The sequence below is a fragment of the Triticum aestivum genome, chromosome 4B (genome assembly GCF_018294505.1).
Source record: "Triticum aestivum cultivar Chinese Spring chromosome 4B, IWGSC CS RefSeq v2.1, whole genome shotgun sequence".
In the NCBI taxonomy this organism is placed as follows: domain Eukaryota; kingdom Viridiplantae; phylum Streptophyta; class Magnoliopsida; order Poales; family Poaceae; genus Triticum; species Triticum aestivum.
In genome coordinates this window covers 450,820,782-450,839,944 of record NC_057804.1, presented here as the reverse complement: position 1 = coordinate 450,839,944, position 19,163 = coordinate 450,820,782, and the positions used below count along the sequence as shown (strand labels likewise).

Sequence of the window (19,163 nt, the reverse complement as noted above, 5' to 3'; positions counted from 1 at the left end):
TTTGCTAGTTGCTCGCTCTATCACTATGTTTGCTCTACCTACCACTTGTTTATCATGCCTCCCATATTGCCATGTCAATCCTCTAACCATCCTGTCCTAGCAAACCGTTGTTTGGCTATGTCACCGCTTTTGCTCAGCCCCTCTTATAGCGTTGCTAGTTGCAAGTGAAGATGAAGTTTGTTCCTTGTTGGAACATGGATATTTTGGGATATCACAATATCTCTTGTTTAATTAATGCACCTATATACTTGGTAAAGGGTGGAAGGCTCGGCCTTATGCCTGGTGTCTTGTTCCACTCTTGCCGCCCTAGTTTTCGTCATACCGGTGTTATGTTCCTTGATTTTGCGTTCCTTACACGGTTGGGTGATTTATGGGACCCCCTTGACAGTTCGCTTTGAATAAAACTCCTCCAGCAAGGCCCAACCTTGGTTTTACCATTTGCCACCTAAGCCTTTTTCCCTTGGGTTTTTGCGAGCCCGAGGGTCATCTTTATTTTAACCCCCCCCCCCCCCCCCCGGGCTAGTGCTCCTTCGAGTGTTGGTCTGAACTAGAGCCACTTGCAGCGCCACCTCGGGGAAACTTGGGGTCTGGTTTTAGTTGTACGTAGTGTTCATCCGGTGTGCCCTGAGAACGAGATATGTGCAACTCCTATCGGGATTTGTCGGCACATCGGGCGGTCTTGTTGGTCTTGTTTTACCATTGTCGAAATGTCTTGTAAACCGGGATTCCGAGACTGACCGGGTCTTCCTGGGAGAAGGAATATCCTTCATTGACCGTGAGATCTTGTGATGGGCTAAGTTGGGACACCCCTGCAGGGTATTATCTTTCGAAAGCCATGCCCGCGGTTATGAGGCAGATGGGAATTTGTTAATGTCCGGTTGTAGAGAACTTGACACTTGACTTAATTAAAATGCATCAACCGCGTGTGTAGCCGTGATGGTCTCTTTTCGGCGGAGTCCGGGAAGTGAACACGGTTTGAGTTATGTATGAACGTAAGTAGTTTCAGGATCATTTCTTGATCACTTCTAGCTTCTCGACCGATGCATTGCTTCTCTTCTCGCTCTCATTTGCGTATGTTAGCCACCATACATGCTTAGTGCTAGCTGCAGCTCCACCACCTTACCCTTTTCCTACCCATGAGCTTAAATAGTCCTGATCTCGCGGGTGGGAGATTGCTGAGTCCCCGTTACTCACAGATTCTACCAAAACAGATGCAGGTGCCGAGGATACCAGTGCAAGTGGCGCATTTGAGCTCAAGTGGGAGTTTGACGAGGACCTTGGTTGTTACTATGTTTCGTTTCCTGATGATCAGTAGTGGAGCCCAGTTGGGTCGATCGGGGATCTAGAATTTGGGGTTATCTTCTTTTCATTTGGATTTGACCGTAGTCGGTCTATGTGTGTATCTTGAATGATGTATAGATTATTTTATGTATTGTGTGAAGTGGCGATTGTAAGCCAACTCTCTTTATCCCATTCTTGTTTATTACATGGGATTGTGTGAAGATGACCCTTCTTGCGACTAAACCTACAATGCGGTTATGCCTCTAAGTCGTGCCTCGACACGTGAGAGATATAGCCGCATCGTGGGCATTACATCCGCACATAAGGCATCAAACTTTTTCGAGAAGTACTCTCCACCACGATCTGACCAGACTCGTTTAATTTTATTTTCGAGTTGATTCTCAACTTCTGCCTTATAGATTTTAAAGTAGTGTAGAGCCTCATCTTTGGTATATAACAGATACACATAGCAATATCTAGTGGAATCATCTATCAAAGTCATGAAATATTTTTTTCCACCTTTAGTCAACACACCATTCATCTCACAAAGATCAGAATTATGAGTTCAAGTGGCGCTAAGTGTCTCTCCTCTGCTGCCTTGTGAGGCTTGCGAGGTTGCTTAGATTGCACACACGAATGGCACTTAGAACCTTTGGCTAAAGTGAAACTCGGGATTAAATTCGATTTTGCTAGCCGCGTCATAACTCCGAAACTAATATGACAAATACGTGAATGCCAAACTTCAGATTCATTAACACTCGAATGAATATGGTTCACGACTTTATTACAGAAATCTGCGAGGGAAAGGCGGAACATCCCTCCGCTCTCATAACCTTTTTCAACAAATAGTCCATACTTAGTAACAACTACTTTATTAGACTCGAATACCAACTTATACCCTTCTCTACATAGAAGGGAGCCACTAACGAGGTTCTTCTTGATGGCAGGGACATGCTGCACGTTCTTCAGCTACACGATCCTTCCCGAAGTAAATTTCAGATCGACCGTGCCAACACCATGAACAGAAGCACTCGCGCCATTCCCCATCAATACGGACCCATGGCCTGTGACCTGGTAAGAAGAGAACAATGAAATGTCAGCACACACGTGAACACCTGCCTGTATCCACCCACCAATCGGTAGGCTGTAACACTGGAAAAATAGTAAATAAATTACCGTACCCAAATGCACCATTCTCATTGTTGTCCACAATCATGTTGACGGACTTGAAGTCCTGTCCTGACTTCTTAAACTTGTTTGGGCCCTTGTTGGCCTAATGTTCAGTCGAACCACAAGTAAAGCAGCCCTCGTCCTTCTTGTTCTTCTTGAAGGTCTTCTTACCCTTCTTCTTGAAGTCGGTATTCTGTTGGACACCGTTCTTTCCCCTGAGCTTGTGGGAATTGGAGTTCTTCTGATGTACCATATTGGACACAGAAGTTCCTTCGACCCCTTTTCCGTGCGAGTCCTTTGCCCTTGAATTCTGCTCAACACTCAGATGGCCAATGACATCCTCCATAGAGAATTCACGCCTCTGATGTTTCAGAGTGGTGGCAAAGTTCCTCCAGGAATTGAGGAGCTTAGCGATTATGCAGCCCGCGACAAACTTTCCCGATAACTCGCACTTAAGAAGCTCAAGCTCCTTAACAATGCATATTATCTCATGAGCCTGCTCCAATATAGGACGGTTTTCAACCATCTTGTAATCGTGGAACTGCTCTATAATATACATCTCGCTCCCTGCATCGGCAGCCCCGAACTTAGATTCGAGCGCCTCCCACAAGTCCTTGGCAGACCGCATATGCAAATATGCGTCAACCAGCTTATCTCCAATCACGCTTAGAACCGCCCCGAGGAACACGATAGTGGCCTCCTTGAACGCCTTCTCCTGTTCAGGAGCGATCGTTCCTGTGGGAGTCACACCGGCGACCCAGAACACGTTCATGGCCGTGAGCCATAAGGTGGTTTTAGTCTGCCAATGCTTAAAGTACGTCCCCGTAAACGGGGACGGTTTCAGTGCAGCAGCAAAACCGGAATTCGAAAAACTCCTACACAAATTAGGTTTTTGGATTGATGAATAAATAGGCAGTTTTTCGATTAAATTAATCCATGAATAAATCATGAGCATGACATGAACAACATTGATAACACACTGATTACAATCTAACAGAGCATGTATTGCGCACATAGTAGAAACATGTACGCATATCGCTAGTACTGCTACAACAGAAAGAAACACGAGAGGGATAAGCGATGTATACCCTCCAATCGGCCACACGGCGGTGGTGATGGTGGCAGCAACCGCGGCATCCTCGACGGCCTTCTTGTCGGCCTCAGCCTTCTCGGCGGTGGCACGGTCGGCGTCGGTCGACATGGTGATGACGAAGGTGATGCGGACGTAGATGAACAAAAGTGAGCAGTCGCGTAGTCGCTACCCAAAAACCTAATCGCCCCTCTCCCGTACAGGATCCGGAGAGGCGGGGTTTCGGAGGCCTGCTCTCCCGTCAACCGTGTACGCGGTGAACGGAATGGAGTCGCCGGCGACAGCAGCAGCAGATGAACGACGTGGGCGTGGAGGCGGAGATGTGTTCTGTTTCGCGGCGGCTAGGGTTGGCAGCGCCTCACATATATATATATATATATGTGCGGCCGCGCGTGGAGAGACGTGGGCTGAACCCACGTCCAAAGTCGGTAGCCCACGATCCGGCATCTCAGATCGTGGCCCTACCTGTCAAAGACTCTCCGTTCCTGACCGGCAAAAAGAAGCGCATATATATGAGTGAGCTCGGCTCGGCTCAATCCCACAACCCGCGTCGGAACGAGGAGGAGGAGGAGCGCGTGAGGGCTTCTTTTCTTCTCAAGCTTCAATAGCATGAGGGAGAGAATCCCTTATAAACCACTCCAACTCTTCTTCCACTAGCATGGTGGGACTAAACTTCCCACCACCTTGTCATGCCATCTACATGGGGCCCTTAGAGATTAAATCTGAAATTGTCATATGGGCTCTAGGCCCATCTCATATTTCAACATGTAGGACGCCTGTTCAAAAAAAAAAAACGAGCCTAGGACCCTAACGATCTCCGTTGTCCCCCGAAAAAAAAACGATCTCCGTTGCCTGCCGGTGGAGTAGACTCCGGGAAGGGAACGGGCACACAGAGAACAGGGTGCAGGAGGAGGCCGGCCTTCCGCCGCGCCGTAACGCCAAACGCCTCGGCCATGTCCAATTCGTCTGGACTTGGACCCTCCCAGTCGAAGTGGAACAGCAAGCTCGCGAGTGCGAGCTCGATATTGGCGAGGCCGAATGCCATCCCGGGGCACATCCTCCGGCCTGCGCCGAATGGCAGAAAAGAGAAGTCGTTACCCTTAAAGTCCACAGCATCCTCATCCTCGAACCGCTCCGGCCGAAACTCCTCCGGCCCGTCAGGCCAGTACCGTCTGTCACGGCCCAGTGCCCAGACGTTGACTAGCACCTGTGTGCCCTGCGGCACGTCATACCCGAGCACCTGACATGGCTCCCGGCACTCCCGGGGGAGGAGCAACGGCGTGGGCATGTGCAGCCGCAGAGCCTCCCGAATGACTAGGTGCATGTACGGGAGCTCGCCGAGGCGGTGCTCCGCTACAGAGCCGTGGGCCCTGAATGCTCGCCGAACCTCGGCGGTTGCCCTGTGCATCGCCTTTGGATTCCTCATCAGCTCTGCGAATGCCCACTCTAGCGTAGTTGTCTCGCTGCCGGCACTGAATAGGTCCTGTGTGAATGATTGTGGAGAGAGTTTCGTTTTGTGAGACTTAAAAGGGCCTGAGAGGTGCAAATCTAGATACATATCAGCGTCACAAAACAACGAATTGTGCCTCAGGATATTTTACGGCCATGTCCAATTCGTCTGGACTTGGACCCTCCTAGGCACAAATCTAGATATAATCCGCCTAACGAATTGTGCCTCAGGATATTTTACGATGAATCTAAGAAAATAAATCTGGTATTCATAAGCTTGATTAGAGCTAAACTTAAAGAAATTTGACTCGGGATAAAGCTAAACCTTTCAGTTCAAATAATATGAAAAAAAACGGAGTACTTACGAAGATGACGTATTTGACGGCGTCCATGTCGAGCTTGCCCTCCTTGTGCATGCTCAGCAGCACGTCGAGCAAGTCCTCGTTCTTCTGGCCTCCGCCACCTTCTATCGTCCTCTCGAGCCGTTCCCGATATCACGGCACTCCTTGGCGCTGCGCACGGCCCCGCTGAGATAGCGGGCAAGCCGGGACGACGGCCACAGGTCCGGCGGGTTGAACCCCGCCACGAGCTTCGTGGAGCGGTCGAGCGCGTGGAGGAACACATCGCGCTCCTTGAACCGGTCACCCATGATGGCGCGGACCGTGATGTCGATGCCGAGCGCGGAGAGGCACCCGCGCAGCTCCACGGGGCGCGTGGCCACCGCAGCCTCAGCGACATTGCAGAGCACGGCGGCGACCTCCTCCTCGCGGATGGCGCGGAAGGACGTGACGCGCCGCGTCGACAAGAGCTCGAAGACGGCGATCTTCTTAACCTGGCGCCAGTGGTCACCGTACGGTGCGAACACAATGTCTCGGCCGCCGTTGGTGAGCACACGCGCTGTGGCGCTCAGAGGCCGCGTCGCGAACGCCAAGTCGTGAGTCTTCGTCACCTCACGGGCACCCTCCCGGGACGACACCACCAGCGTGGGCACCTCGCCGAGCCGGAGGAGCATCACCGGCCCGTAGCGCCGCGCTAGGTCACGCATCGCGCGGTGGGGGAGCTGCCCGACGAGGTGGTGCAGGCTGCCGATCACCGGCAGCTGCCACGGCCCCGGTGGCTCGTTCACTACCGAGCGCCTGCGTCTCCGGCTGGAAAGAAGCACGGCACACAAAGGCACGAGAGCTACGCCGAGGTAGGCGACCTCCATTTGCATGCTCTACATGCTCTAATTGAGGTTGCGCGGTTGCCTTGCTTTTAGACTGGCTGGTTCAACATTTCTCCCTCGTCTGATCGAGACTAATTTTATTTTGAGAAAAATCATGCTATCTTCGTCCAGAAATACTCGTTCGAAAATATATCTAAATATATTCATTTCTTCCACGAGTACTTTCACACAGAAAAAATACTGTATAATATTGACCGGAGAAAGTTAAACGGCGAACTGTCCAATATTAGGTGGCCTTTGTTTCTCTAGTCTTACGACTTTTTCTAGTCCCTATGACTTTTTGAAAAAGACTCTCAAGAAGGTGCTTCTAACAACTTTTAACAAAAAGTCCCAAAAAAGTCCCATCATTTTTAGTTTGCTAGGGACTTTTTTTAGTCCCTACACCAAAAAGTTTCTGGAAACAAACACCCTGTTAGTGATAGAGCCGAACGGATCCCACTCATCTGATCACGGTTGCGTGGCCGTGATTTAAGAACGAGACGTGGGCCGCGAGGTGACATTGACAACGATTTTTTCGGATTTGTTTCTACAACTTGCCAATTTAATTATCTTCCTTCTGCACCGCAAACAACACTGATCCCTTTCCCGTTTAAAATGCAATTAACGCATGCTGATCTCTTTCCCGATTTGAATGTAATTAACATACAACGATCTCTTTCTCGTTTTGAACGCAATTAACGTTGATCCTTTTCTTCCAACAAAAGACAGAAAAATCCGAAATTTCATGCACAGGGTGTGAATCAAACACATGCCTTGAGCATCTATATCTATATCATATCATATACCAATATAAAATGATGCCGATATCTGCCACACGTGTGGCATATTAGAGATCTGCCCACACACCCTATGTGACATAATCAGGAGGCATCCCACACGGATCATGTGTGCGCGAACATTGGAACTGCCCACATGTGTGGGCGCGACTACTTCGTGCCACACGCCCAATAAATACTACTCATCCGTACCCAATCGTGTGGTACGAAGCAAATATGCCCACACGTCCTAGCGCAGCTATGGTAGTTACCCGCGGGATGATGCTTTAGTTACCCCGGGGATGGCAACTTTAGTCATCCAGCATGACAAATGTAGTTGTAAAAACATAGCAACTCTCTCTGTTTTGATTAACTATAGTTGACATGTCTAATTTATGATAGTTGCCGCGTGTAATCAAACCATAGTTATCGTGTGTGATTAACTACTTGTCACATGTGGTCAAACAATAGTTGCCATGTGTGTTTACCTAGTTGCTACGTGTGGTCTGACTATAGTTGCCATGTATGGTTAATCATAGTTGCCATGTATGTTTTCCTGGTTGCCACGTACGCGCAACTGCAGTTGCCATTTACCAAACGAATCATAGTTGACATGTGTGTTTACCTAGTTGCCACATACGTGCAACTGCAGTTATCATCTATCACCGTATGAGCGTCGTGTGGGCGAAAACAGTTCACCCACACGCGCGTGGACTGAGTGGTGACTGTGTGGGCGGGAACTGGTTCGCCCACACGAGCAACTGGCAACCGCGCGTTGCGGGTCGTGTAGGCGAGTGCTCTAATGCCCACACAACACGCTATGCCTACGTGGCACTGAAATTTCAACAGATTCCTTCAAGATTCGTGCAAAACATAACATACGGAGATCAAAGCGTGTGGGTGAAGTGCAGATATGCCACACATGTGTGTGTTATCATTTGGGGTATAAAAAGACTGAAAGAGCGAGATTGTAGGATCGAAAGTATGTCTAGAGGGGGTTGATTAGACTACTTGACCAAATAAAAATCTAGCATTTTCCCAATTTTAGTTCTTGGCAGATTTTAGCAACTTAGCACAAGTCAAGCAATCAACCTACACATGCAATTCTAAGAGTATAAGAGCGGAATTTAAAACAATTGCATATGAAGGTAAGGGAAGGAGTTTGAGGAAGCAAACACAATGTTGACACGGAGATTTTGTAGCCGTGGTTCTGATATGTGGTGCTATCGTACATCCACGTTGATGGAGACTTCAACCCACGAAGGGTAACGGTTGCGCGAGTCCACGAAGGGCTCCACCCAAGAAGGGTCCACGAAGAAGCAACCTTGTCTATCCCATCATGGCCGTCGCCCACGAAGGACTTGCCTCACTAGGGTAGATCTTCACGAAGTAGGCGATCTCCTTGCCCTTACAAACTCCTTGGTTCAACTCCACAATCTTGTCGGAGGCTCCCAAGTGACAGCTAGCCAATCTAGGACACACCACTCTCCAAGAAGTAACAAATGGTGTGTTGATGATGAACTCCTTGCTCTTGTGCTTCAAATGATAGTCTTCCCAAGTGAAAAAAAAGGTTTGAGTGGAAAGCAACTTGGGAAGGCTAGAGATCAAGATTTATGTGGTAGGAATGGAATATCTTGACCTCAACACAAGTGTAGGTGGTTCTCTCTCAGAAAATGTTTGTTGCAAGTGTAGGAATGTTCTGATGGCTCTCTCCATGAATGAAGAGTGGTTGGAGGGGTATATATAGCCTCCACACAAAATCTAACCGTTACACACAACTTACCAAACTCAGTGGGACCGAATCCTGATACTCGGTCAGACCGATTTAGTAAATAATGTGATCGTTAGGAATTTCGGTGGGACCGATATGGTTAGGGTTAGGGCATAACGTAATCTCTATGAGACCGATTACACAAACTCGGTGAGACCGATTTTGGTAATAGACACACAGAGAGTTGATCAGGCAAACTCGGTGGGACCGATTCGCTCATCTCGGTTGGACCGAAACGTTACGAAAGGGAAACAGTGAGTTTGCATTGCAATCTCGGTGGGACCGATCGCTCATCTCGGTTTGACCTAAACGTTACGAAGGGAAATAGAGAGATTGCAATCCCATCTCGGTGAGACCAAGATCCCTATCGGTGAGACTGAAAAGACTAGGGTTTGTGGTTGTGGCTGTGTCAACAGAACTCGGTGGCGCCGGATAGACAGTTCCGGTGGGGCCGATTTTGACTTTTGGTTTGGGACATATATGGATGTGAGAAAGTAGTTGAGGGCTTTGGAGCATATCACTATGCACTTTGAGCAAGAAACTCATTAAGCAACACCTCATCCCCTCTTGATAGTATTGGCTTTTCCTATAGACTCAATGTGATCTTGGATCACTAAAATGGAAAATGTAGAGTCTTGTGCTTTGAGCTTGAGCCAATCCTTTTGTCCTTAGCATTTTGAGGGATCCACTTTTCTCATCCATGCCATGCCAATCATTGAGCTTTCCTGAAATATTTATCTTGAAATAGCATTAGCTCAATGAGCTGTATGTTGTTAGGAATTACCAAAACCACCCAGGGATAGTTGCACTTTCAATCTCCCCCTTTTTGGTAATTGATGACAACATATATATCAAAGCTTCAACAAATGATAATAAGACTGAAAAACATTGTCGCTTTGAGAAGTATGTGATAAGCAAGTGCTTGCCCTAAATTTGTGCATTATTTAAAATTTGCTTTGGACTGCAAATGCACAATGTGTTAGGATCATGTGTTACTCTTTCATGTCACATACATCTTGGTGGAGCGCTCAAAATGATAATAATTGAACAGATGCACTCATCACCAAGCAAAGTGAATGATCATATGAGGATATAAAAGATAATATCACCCAACAAGCATTAAGGTAGCATATGATCAAACACATGATCATCCAAGTATCTCACAAAATACATAGTGTATCAAGCAAGCACACAAATAAAGAAGTTCAACCACCAAAAACAAGAGAGATTAAAAGCAACACTCTCTCTCGAAGCCTATGATCTATACATTTTTCTCCCCCTTTGGCAACAAGTTCCCAAAAAGTTCAAAAATGCATAGTGCTAAACGACTCTCAGGCTTGGTCTTCATGAGGTGGTGTAGAGATGACTCCAAGGACGAAAGCATTAGTTGATGTAGCTGGAGCTGGTGGAGTGGCTGCTGGAGCTGGTGGCACTGAAGCTGTGGCAGTTGATGCAGATGATGTAGCTCTGGTGTCTGGAACAGGCACTGCAGCAGATCTCTTCCCTCTGGGCACTCTAGCAAATGCATCTGTAGTAGACTTGCCCTTCTTCTCCTCCACATCCTCCTGATGTTGCTCAACTGCAGTTTGGATCTCAGTGACCTTCACATCAAGAGCATAGAATTTCTGCTCAATGATCCTCTCCAAGCTCTCCTGGTTTTGAGTCAGGGTGGCCAAGCCCTTCTCAATCCTCAAGACAGAGGCAATCAAATAGCCAAGCTGATCTTGATTGCTCTTTAGGAACACTTGAGATGCCTCTTCAGCAGTTGGAATTTTTGCAACTTTCTCTGCCCTTGTCTTCTCTCTCTTCGCATGTGCTTGCACAGATGATGGTTCTTCCTCATTCATCTCAACAGTGTTATCTTCAAACTCAGGATATAAGGGTAGATGCTCCTTATCTAACAGATATGTGCATGTGCCCATCTTTGGGTTGATGAGCTCCTGAATGTGTGGAGCATACCCACAACTTCTCCTCTGATCAGCTGCTGTTCTCTTGATTGTTTGCACAATCAGGCTCATGACTTTGAATTTTTGAGGTATATCAAACAAGTGCAGCAAGTTGATAGCATGTCCTCTGATCATCTTGTGATCTCTAGACTTGGGTAGCGATGTGTACCTAAGAATCCAGTTGATTGTAGGCAGACCAGACAACAAGAAGTGTACATATCCAAGCTTGTGGGTTTCCAAAGCTTTATCTGGGATCTCTCTGTACATGTGTGCCATAGAGTTGTGGTGTTTCTTCTTCTCTGCATATACATCCAAGTCATCTTCAGATTCTTTTGGAGCATTGATCAACTCAATCCATTCTTCAACTATGGATTGGTACCTAGTACCTTCAGACATCCAGATGATCTTCCCATCTGGGTAGAAGTGAGTTGTGGAGTAAAACTGCATGATGAGCTCATCATTCCACTTGGTGAGCTTCTGAGCAACAAATTCATCAACTCCACAAGATTTGAAGCTGTCATATACTCCTGGATAGTGAGCTTCATTCTTCTTGATGTACTCCCAGTTGATCCATCTCATGTCACACACAATGGGCTTCTTGTCAAGCAAAATTGTCTCATAAAAATCCTGTTGCTCCTTTGTGTGAAATCTGTAGTCAACTGTTGTCCTTCTCCTCACAGCATATGGATCCGACCGTCTCCACAATCTCAGTCCAGCATCCTTTCTGATGTGCATATCTTCAGCTACTGGATGAACATCATTGTGGTTAGGAATCTTGGGCTTCAACTTCCTCAAAACAAGAGAATCATCATCTTCTTCAACAACTTCAGGCACTGGGGCCTTGTTCTTCTTTGCAGCAGGTATACTTCTGGTGTTCCTCTTGGGTTTAGGCTTTGGAGCTGGAGCAGCAGCCTTGGGAGCAACTTTGGGCTTAGATGGAGCAGCCCCTGACTTGATTGCATCTCCCATGAGCTTCCGAGCTTTGGGAGCTAGTGCAACATCCTCTTCCTCTTCTTCTTCCTTGTCAGAATGTCTTCTCATGGAGGGCTTGCCAAGGACTTTGGCAGTAGTTGTTCTCACCCTCTTCTTCTTCTTATCTTCACCAGCAGCTTCTTCTTCAGACTCAATGGTGAAATTCATGGTTTCACCTGTGGCAACCTTCCTAGGTTTGGATGTGGGCACTCTCCTGGCAGGTGCCTTCTTGTTCATGCCTGGCTTGGTGGTAGCAGATGTGCCATACTCCTTTTTCAGCACCTTATTCTTAGAAGTGGCCTCATCCTCAACAGCAACAGAATCCTCATCTTCAGAATCTGAGGTTTTCTTCTTCCTTATCCTGGTGGCTGCTTTTGGCAAATTGCTGGGTGTACTCCTGCTACCCTCATCATAACTGCTTGAGGGACTAGTGCCCTCACTCATCTGAGCTTGTTCCTCTGACTTGTTCTGGCTATCACTTTGATCAGACATTTTTAGGCAAACTCACTAACAGCAGACCTTGTGAATAGGTATAGATGAGATAGAGTAGATGAGCATCACAAGGTAAAGAGGTTTTGCAAAATAATTGAGTCAAAAACTTAGTTTTAGTTTTCCACAGAAAGCATTTCAGAGCTACCGATTGTAAACTCGATGATACCGAAGCAGTTTTTGGAACCTAAACTAGTGAACTCGGTTAGACCGAGTCACAGTTCGGTGGCACCGAGACTGCTAGGGTTTCACAAAGAATCGATCTCGGTCACACCGATTTGCAATTCTCGGTCAGACCAAAAATCACATGTGCAATGGCCTAAGCCAAATCGGTGCGACCGATTTCTACAACTCGGTCGGTCCGAGATGAGTTCGGCGGAAACCTAACCCTAAATTTTCAAATCAAATCTAATCTACGGAATGCTTTCGTTGGATAGAATGATTTCAAACGTGGCAAGAATCATGGCAAAGCAATGTGCTAGGAATCGGAGTTAAAGATTAGCACAAAGTTTCAAGTTCATACCTTAATGCGGCGGTGAACTTGCTATGGTGTCAATGGCGGGGCAGAATGTCGTTGACGGCGGCGGAGACCAGCGGTGGGAGGTCGCTGGCGACGAAGAGGACAATCCGGAGACCCGAAGAGGCAGAGCAGGCTATGCGCGGGCGAAGGGTTTCAAAAAAAATCCAAAATTTGACCCGTGAGTATATATAGCCTGACCCTGTCGGTGTGACCTAGTGGAAGAACTCGGTGGCACCCAGATGCAAAACTGCAAGCAGTTACCGCAACTCGGTGTGACCGAAAGGTTCTAATCGGTTGCACCGAGGTTGAAAACCTAGATCAACTTAGTGATTTCGGTATGATCGAAAAGGGTGAATCGGTCAGACCAAAATGCACAAAGAGGTTTTGAAAGTTTAAGTCTACGACGAATCGGGGACTCCAAGTGCTCCTCACATAGAGTGGTTCGAATCTGACTTGATCAAACTTTGTGATGTAGCATGAATAGAGTTTGAGACAAGAAAAGCATAGATAGCTAGAGAGGGTTCTTAGGCATTCTTGTCCATCCACTTGGCAAAAGAAAAAAAACCAAACAATCAAAAACAACAAGTGGATGTCCTCGAATGAGTAAAATATGCAACCAACATGCTCACACAATAAGATGGCAAATGAAATATGTGGCAAAGCATGCACAACCAATTCTAGCATCTACCAAACAATTGGAGATGACTAGGTCATCTATATATGGGTATATTGACTTAGGAGTAAATTAGAACATTTGATCATAGGTCATACTCATCGTTTAAGCACAAGTGGATTTACCACTTTTACATAAAGCATTGTTGTGTTCACACGATTAGAGTTGCTTTAGCTCAATTCTTAGAGTAAAGCTCCCCCTAGATGTGAGATCCCCCCTAAGAGGGATGAACTAACCTTGGGTTTTGTCGATGATGACTTCATGTAGGTGTTGAAGATGTGGATGCTCAATGTTGATGTAGATCATTTGGAGCAATCCATTGGAGTGAGTTGCACTTTCAATACCTACACGGGTTAGTCCCACAAGGAACAAACAAGGATATCCATAGATATAGACCGATGCATACACAAGATGGTGTCCATGAAAGCATTAGGTTACCTTGTCCCTTGTCTTACCAACAAGAGGGTTTGTGACTCCTTGAACTAGTGCAAGATGTGGAAGTTGATTGCACTTGTTCTTGCCAAAATGATATGAGTGAAGTATGTTGGCGGAGTCACCCTCAAGAACTCTCTAGTTCTTCTTCTTTGGGATCCACATCATCTTGATGGGAATCCTTGGAGTTGTAGTTGTACTTGTTGAAGTAGAACTTGATATAGTCTTGGGAACCCACTTGACCTTGGCCTTAGGAGCTTCTTCAAATGCATCAATCTCCTCTTGAAGCTTGTCCTTGTTTTTTTGCTTGTGGTCTTGTGGTGGAAGATCATCTTGAGCTTGTGTTCCTTTGAAAGAAGTAGGATCATACTTCTCTCGTTGAGGAACAAACTTCGTCTTGGGGTATTGATCTTCTTCCCACTCAACTCCATGGCATTGAACTTTCGTTCAAAACCAACACCTTGATTCTTCCGGTGCCTTCCTTGCTTGCGTACAATTTCCTCGAATTGCTTACTTCCGGCAAGGCTCTTGTAAACACCTTTCTCTATAATTCCTTTCAATAAGCTATTTTCTTGCTCAAGTGTAACTTGGCTAAGAGAATCGTTAGTGGAATCAAGAGAACTACTAGAAGCAACAACATTGGATTTAGCATGATTATTGTTACTACTAGAAGAAGAATCTTTCTTGTTCTTGTTACTAGACTTGACTTGTGGCATGTAAGTAGATAAGAGTAAATGCTTGGCAATGTAAGAAGAACTTTTCTTGCGAAGATCATCATTGATTACCTTTAAAAACTCATGCTCTTGCTCAAGGTTGAGCTTTTCAAAGCGTAACTTCTCATGAGTCTTTAAAAGTTCTCGATGATCTTCCAAGATAGTTTCATGACCTAACTTAAGAGTGTTTAGTTCTTTAGTTAGGCGCTCAATCTTCCCCTTATCATTGTCATTCGTTTTATCTTGATTAGCATGATTATTTGACGTTTCATCATAGTATTCATCACTAGAGTTGTCAACAAGTAAATCATCATCACCTAACAAGTCATCTTCATCACTATCAACATACTTGGGGTGTGATACCTTTGGGCCTTTAGCCATGAAGCATCTTCCAATTCCTTCATTTGGTGAGTCAAATATGTCGTAGGAGTTGGTTGACACAAGTGCTAGACCGGCAACACCTTCATCTTGAGTATATTCGGAGTCGGAGTGATAGCTTCTCTCGAAGTGATTGTCGGAGTCTGAGCCGGATACCCATTCACCAACATGAGCTTGATGTCTTCGTTTTGTGTAGCTCCTTGATGACTTGTCCTTCCTTTCCGAATCCTTGCTTCTCCGGGATGTTCTTCGTTCATAACGATCATCTCTACTCCTTCTTTCTCTTGATGGTGATTCTTCTCTTCTACTCCTTCTTTTTGGAGAATCTTCTCTTCTTTTGTAGGGAGTTGTACACTCAATGGAATAGTGTCCGGGTCTTCCACAATTGTAGCAATTGCGCTCACGACTAGAAGATCTTTTGCCATTGTAGGACCTTGACTTGGAACTTCTTTCCTTGCTTCTACTCTTGTAGAACTTGTTGAAGTTCTTCATCATTAGGCTCAATTCTTCATTGAAGGTTTTTTTCTCACTTGATGATGTGGGAGCTTCACATGAGGCTTTGTAAGCACCACTTGAATTGTTGTGGAGCTCTTCCTTATCCTTGAGTGACATCTCTTGAGCAACAATTCTTCCAATGACTTCCGTTGTCTTGAGATCTTTGTAATTTTGCATCATTTGGATCAATGTGCACACGGTATCATATTTTCCATCCAAGGCTCTTAGGATATTCTTGATGATGAATTTGTCGGTCATCTCTTCACTTCCTAAGCCGGCAATCTCATTTGTGATAAGAGAAAGCCTAGAGTAAATCTCAGCGACGCCTTCACCATCCTTCATTTTGAACTTGTCAAGTTGACTTTGAAGCACATCCAATTTGGATTCCTTGACGGAGTTAGTACCTTTGTGCATATCAACCAAGGTATCCCAAATTTCCTTTGCATTCTCAAGACGGCTAATTTCGTTGAATTCTTTGGGGCACAATCCGTTGAAGAGGATATCACAAGCTTGAGCATTGTATTGCAGCATCTTCAACTCTTCCACGGTAGCTTCATGGTTTGGTTCTCTCCCATCAAAGAATTCACCTTGCAAGCCAAATGGCGGGGTTATGTCCAAGAATATGCATTTTCATCTTATGCTTCCAACTAGCAAAATTAGTATTATCAAAGTAAGGACCTCTACGGTGGTAATTTCCCTCGCTAGACGCCATACTCTCCTAGGTTGTGAAACAAAGGCTATGACCACCAAAAGCTATGGAAATCAAAGCAAATGGAGACCAAAGCTCGGATACCACTTGTAGGATCGAAAGTATGTCTAGAGAGGGGGTGATTAGACTACTTGACCAAATAAAAATCTAGCCTTTTGCCAATTTTAGTTCTTGGCAGATTTTAGCAACTTAGCACAAGTCAAGCAATCAACCTACACATGCAATTCTAAGAGTATAGCAGTGGAATGTAAAACAATTGCATATGAAGGTAAGGGGAGGAGTTTGACGAAGGAAGCGCAATGTTGACATGGAGATTTTTTAGCCGTGGTTCCGATAGGTGGTGCTATCGTACATCCACGTTGATGGAGACTTCAACCCACAAAGGGTAACGGTTGCGCAAGTCCATGGAGGGCTCCACCCACAAAGGGTCCACGAAGAAGCAACCTTGTCTATCCCACCATGGCCGTCGCCCACGAAGGACTTGCCTCACTAGGATAGATCTTCACGAAGTAGGCGATCTCCTTGCCCTTACAAACTCCTTGATTTAACTCCACAATCTTGTCAGAGGCTCCCAAGTGACACCTAGCCAATCTAGGAGACACCACTCTCCAAGAAGTAACAAATGGTGTGTTGATGATGAACTCCTTGCTCTTGTGCTTCAAATGATAGTATCCCCAACACTCAACTCTCTCTCTAAGGATTTGGATTTGGTTGAAAGAAGGTTTGAGTGGAAAGCAACTTGGGGAAGGCTAGAGATCAAGATTTATGTGGTAGGAATGGAATATCTTGACCTCAACACAAGTGTAGGTGGTTCTCTCTTAGAAAATGTATGTTGGAAGTGTAGGCATATTCTGATGGCTCTCTCCATGAATGAAGAGTGGGGGGAGGGGTATATATAGCCTCCACACAAAATCTAACCGTTACACACAACTTACCAAACTCGGTGGGACCGAATCCTGAAACTCGGTCAGACCGATTTAGTAAATAATGTGACCGTTAGGAATTTCGATGGGACCGACATGTCAATTCGGTGGGACCGATATGGTTAGGGTTAGGGCATAACGTAATCTCGGTGAGACCGATTACACAAACTCGGTGAGACCGATTTTGGTAATAGACACATAGAGAGTTGGTCAGGAAAACTCGGTGGGACCGATTCGCTCATCTCGGTTGGACCGAAATGTTACGAAAGGGAAACAGTGAGTTTGCATTGCAATCTCGGTGGGACTGATCGCTCATCTCGGTTTGACCTAAACATTATGAAGGGAAACAGAGAGATTGCAATCCCATCTCGGTGAGACCGAGATCCCTATTGGTGAGACCGAAAAGACTAGGGTTTGTGGCTGTGGCTATGTCAACAGAACTCGGTGGCGCCGGATAGATAGTTTCGGTGGGACGGAGTTTGACTTTTGGTTTGGGACATATGTGGATGTGAGAAAGTAGTTGAGGGCTTTGGAGCATATCACTGAGCACTTTGAGCAAGAAACTCATTAAGCAACACCTCATCCCCTCTTGATAGTATTGTCTTTTCCTATAGACTCAATGTGATCTTGGATCACTAAAATGGAAAATGTAGATTCTTGTGCTTTGAGCTTGAGCCAATCCTTTTGTCCCTAGCATTTTGAGGGATCCACTTTTCTCATCCATGCCATGCCAATCATTGAGCTTTCCTGAAATATTTATCTTGAAGTAGCATTAGCTCAATGAGCTATATGTTGTTAGGAATTACCAAAACCACCCAGGTATAGTTGCACTTTCAGAGATCCTTCAAATCTCAACCATCAAATAGTCTCAATCCAACATGTTAGACTATATAGTAGGCTGTCGTGTATGCTCTTTGTATAGCTGATATATACACAGACGTGCTTCAGTTCGTGCAACTAGATCGTGGTGCACGTCGCGGGTAGTGCTCTACCCCATGATCTCGTCCAGGCAGTGGCCTTGTAACTGTACATATACCTCTGCCGGTGAATGAATCAAGTGTGGTGTGATTTCTCCCTAACCTCTCTGTCAAACATGGTATCAGATGCACCTGGCCTGCTTAACCCATTCGCGCAGGTCACCGATCTCACTTCCGCCCCCATGGAGCCACTGTCGCCGCCGACCCGCTCCATGTTATCCCCTTAGCCAACGCACCTCCTTCTGGTGCTGGTGACGCCGCCCAGACTGCACCTGCTCCTCTGGCTCCTGCACCGGCACCCTCTCTTTCTGCCCCAGCCCACTATATGCCCCCGCGCTCACCTTCTCTTTGTTGATCCTGCAGACGGTTGACATCTGTCGCCACATTGCCATCACTCTAGGCCTCCTCGCTAGCAACTACTTGCAATGGCGTCACCACTTCAACACCATCATCGGCATGTTCGGTCTCTGTGTCCATGTTGACCCCGAGATGGTTTCTCACCTCGACAACTCGGAGTGGCTGATGGTTGACCACGTCGTGGTGCACTGGATCTACTCCATGCTATGTATTGAGCTTGCGTTGGTTTTCCTTGAAGAGGAAAGGGTGATGCAGCAATAGTAGCGTAAGTATTTCCCTCAGTTTTTGAGAACCAATGTATCAATCCAGTAGGAGGCTCCTCAAAAGTCCCACGCACCTACACAAACAAACAAAGAACTCGCAACCAACGCAATAAAGGGGTTGTCAATCCCTTCACGGCCACTTGCGAAAGTGAGATCTGATAGAGATAGTATGATAAGATAAATATATTTTTGGTATTTTATAATATAGATTGGAAAAGTAAAGATGCAAATAAAAGTAGATTAAAAGCTTATATGATAAAAGATAGACCCAGGGGCCATAGGTTTCATAGTGGCTTCTCTCAAGATAGCATAAGTATTACAGTGGGTGAACAAATTACTGTCGAGCAATTGATAGAAAAGCGAATAATTATGAGATTGTCTAGGCATGATCATGTATATAGGCATCACATTCGTGACAAGTAGACCGACTCCTGCCTGCATCTACTACTATTACTCCACACATCGACTGCTATCCAGCATGCATCTAGAGTATTAAGTTCATAAGAACAGAGTAACACATTAAGAAAGATGACATGATGTAGAGGGATAAACTCATGCAATATGATATAAACCCC

At 45.9% G+C, this 19,163-nt stretch overlaps 1 pseudogene; it reads right to left on the bottom strand.

Moving 5' to 3' along the window:
- Positions 1–4,340: 4,340 nt before the first annotated feature.
- On the bottom strand, positions 4,341–6,197 carry LOC123090158 (dolabradiene monooxygenase-like; annotated as a pseudogene).
- Positions 6,198–19,163: the final 12,966 nt, after the last annotated feature.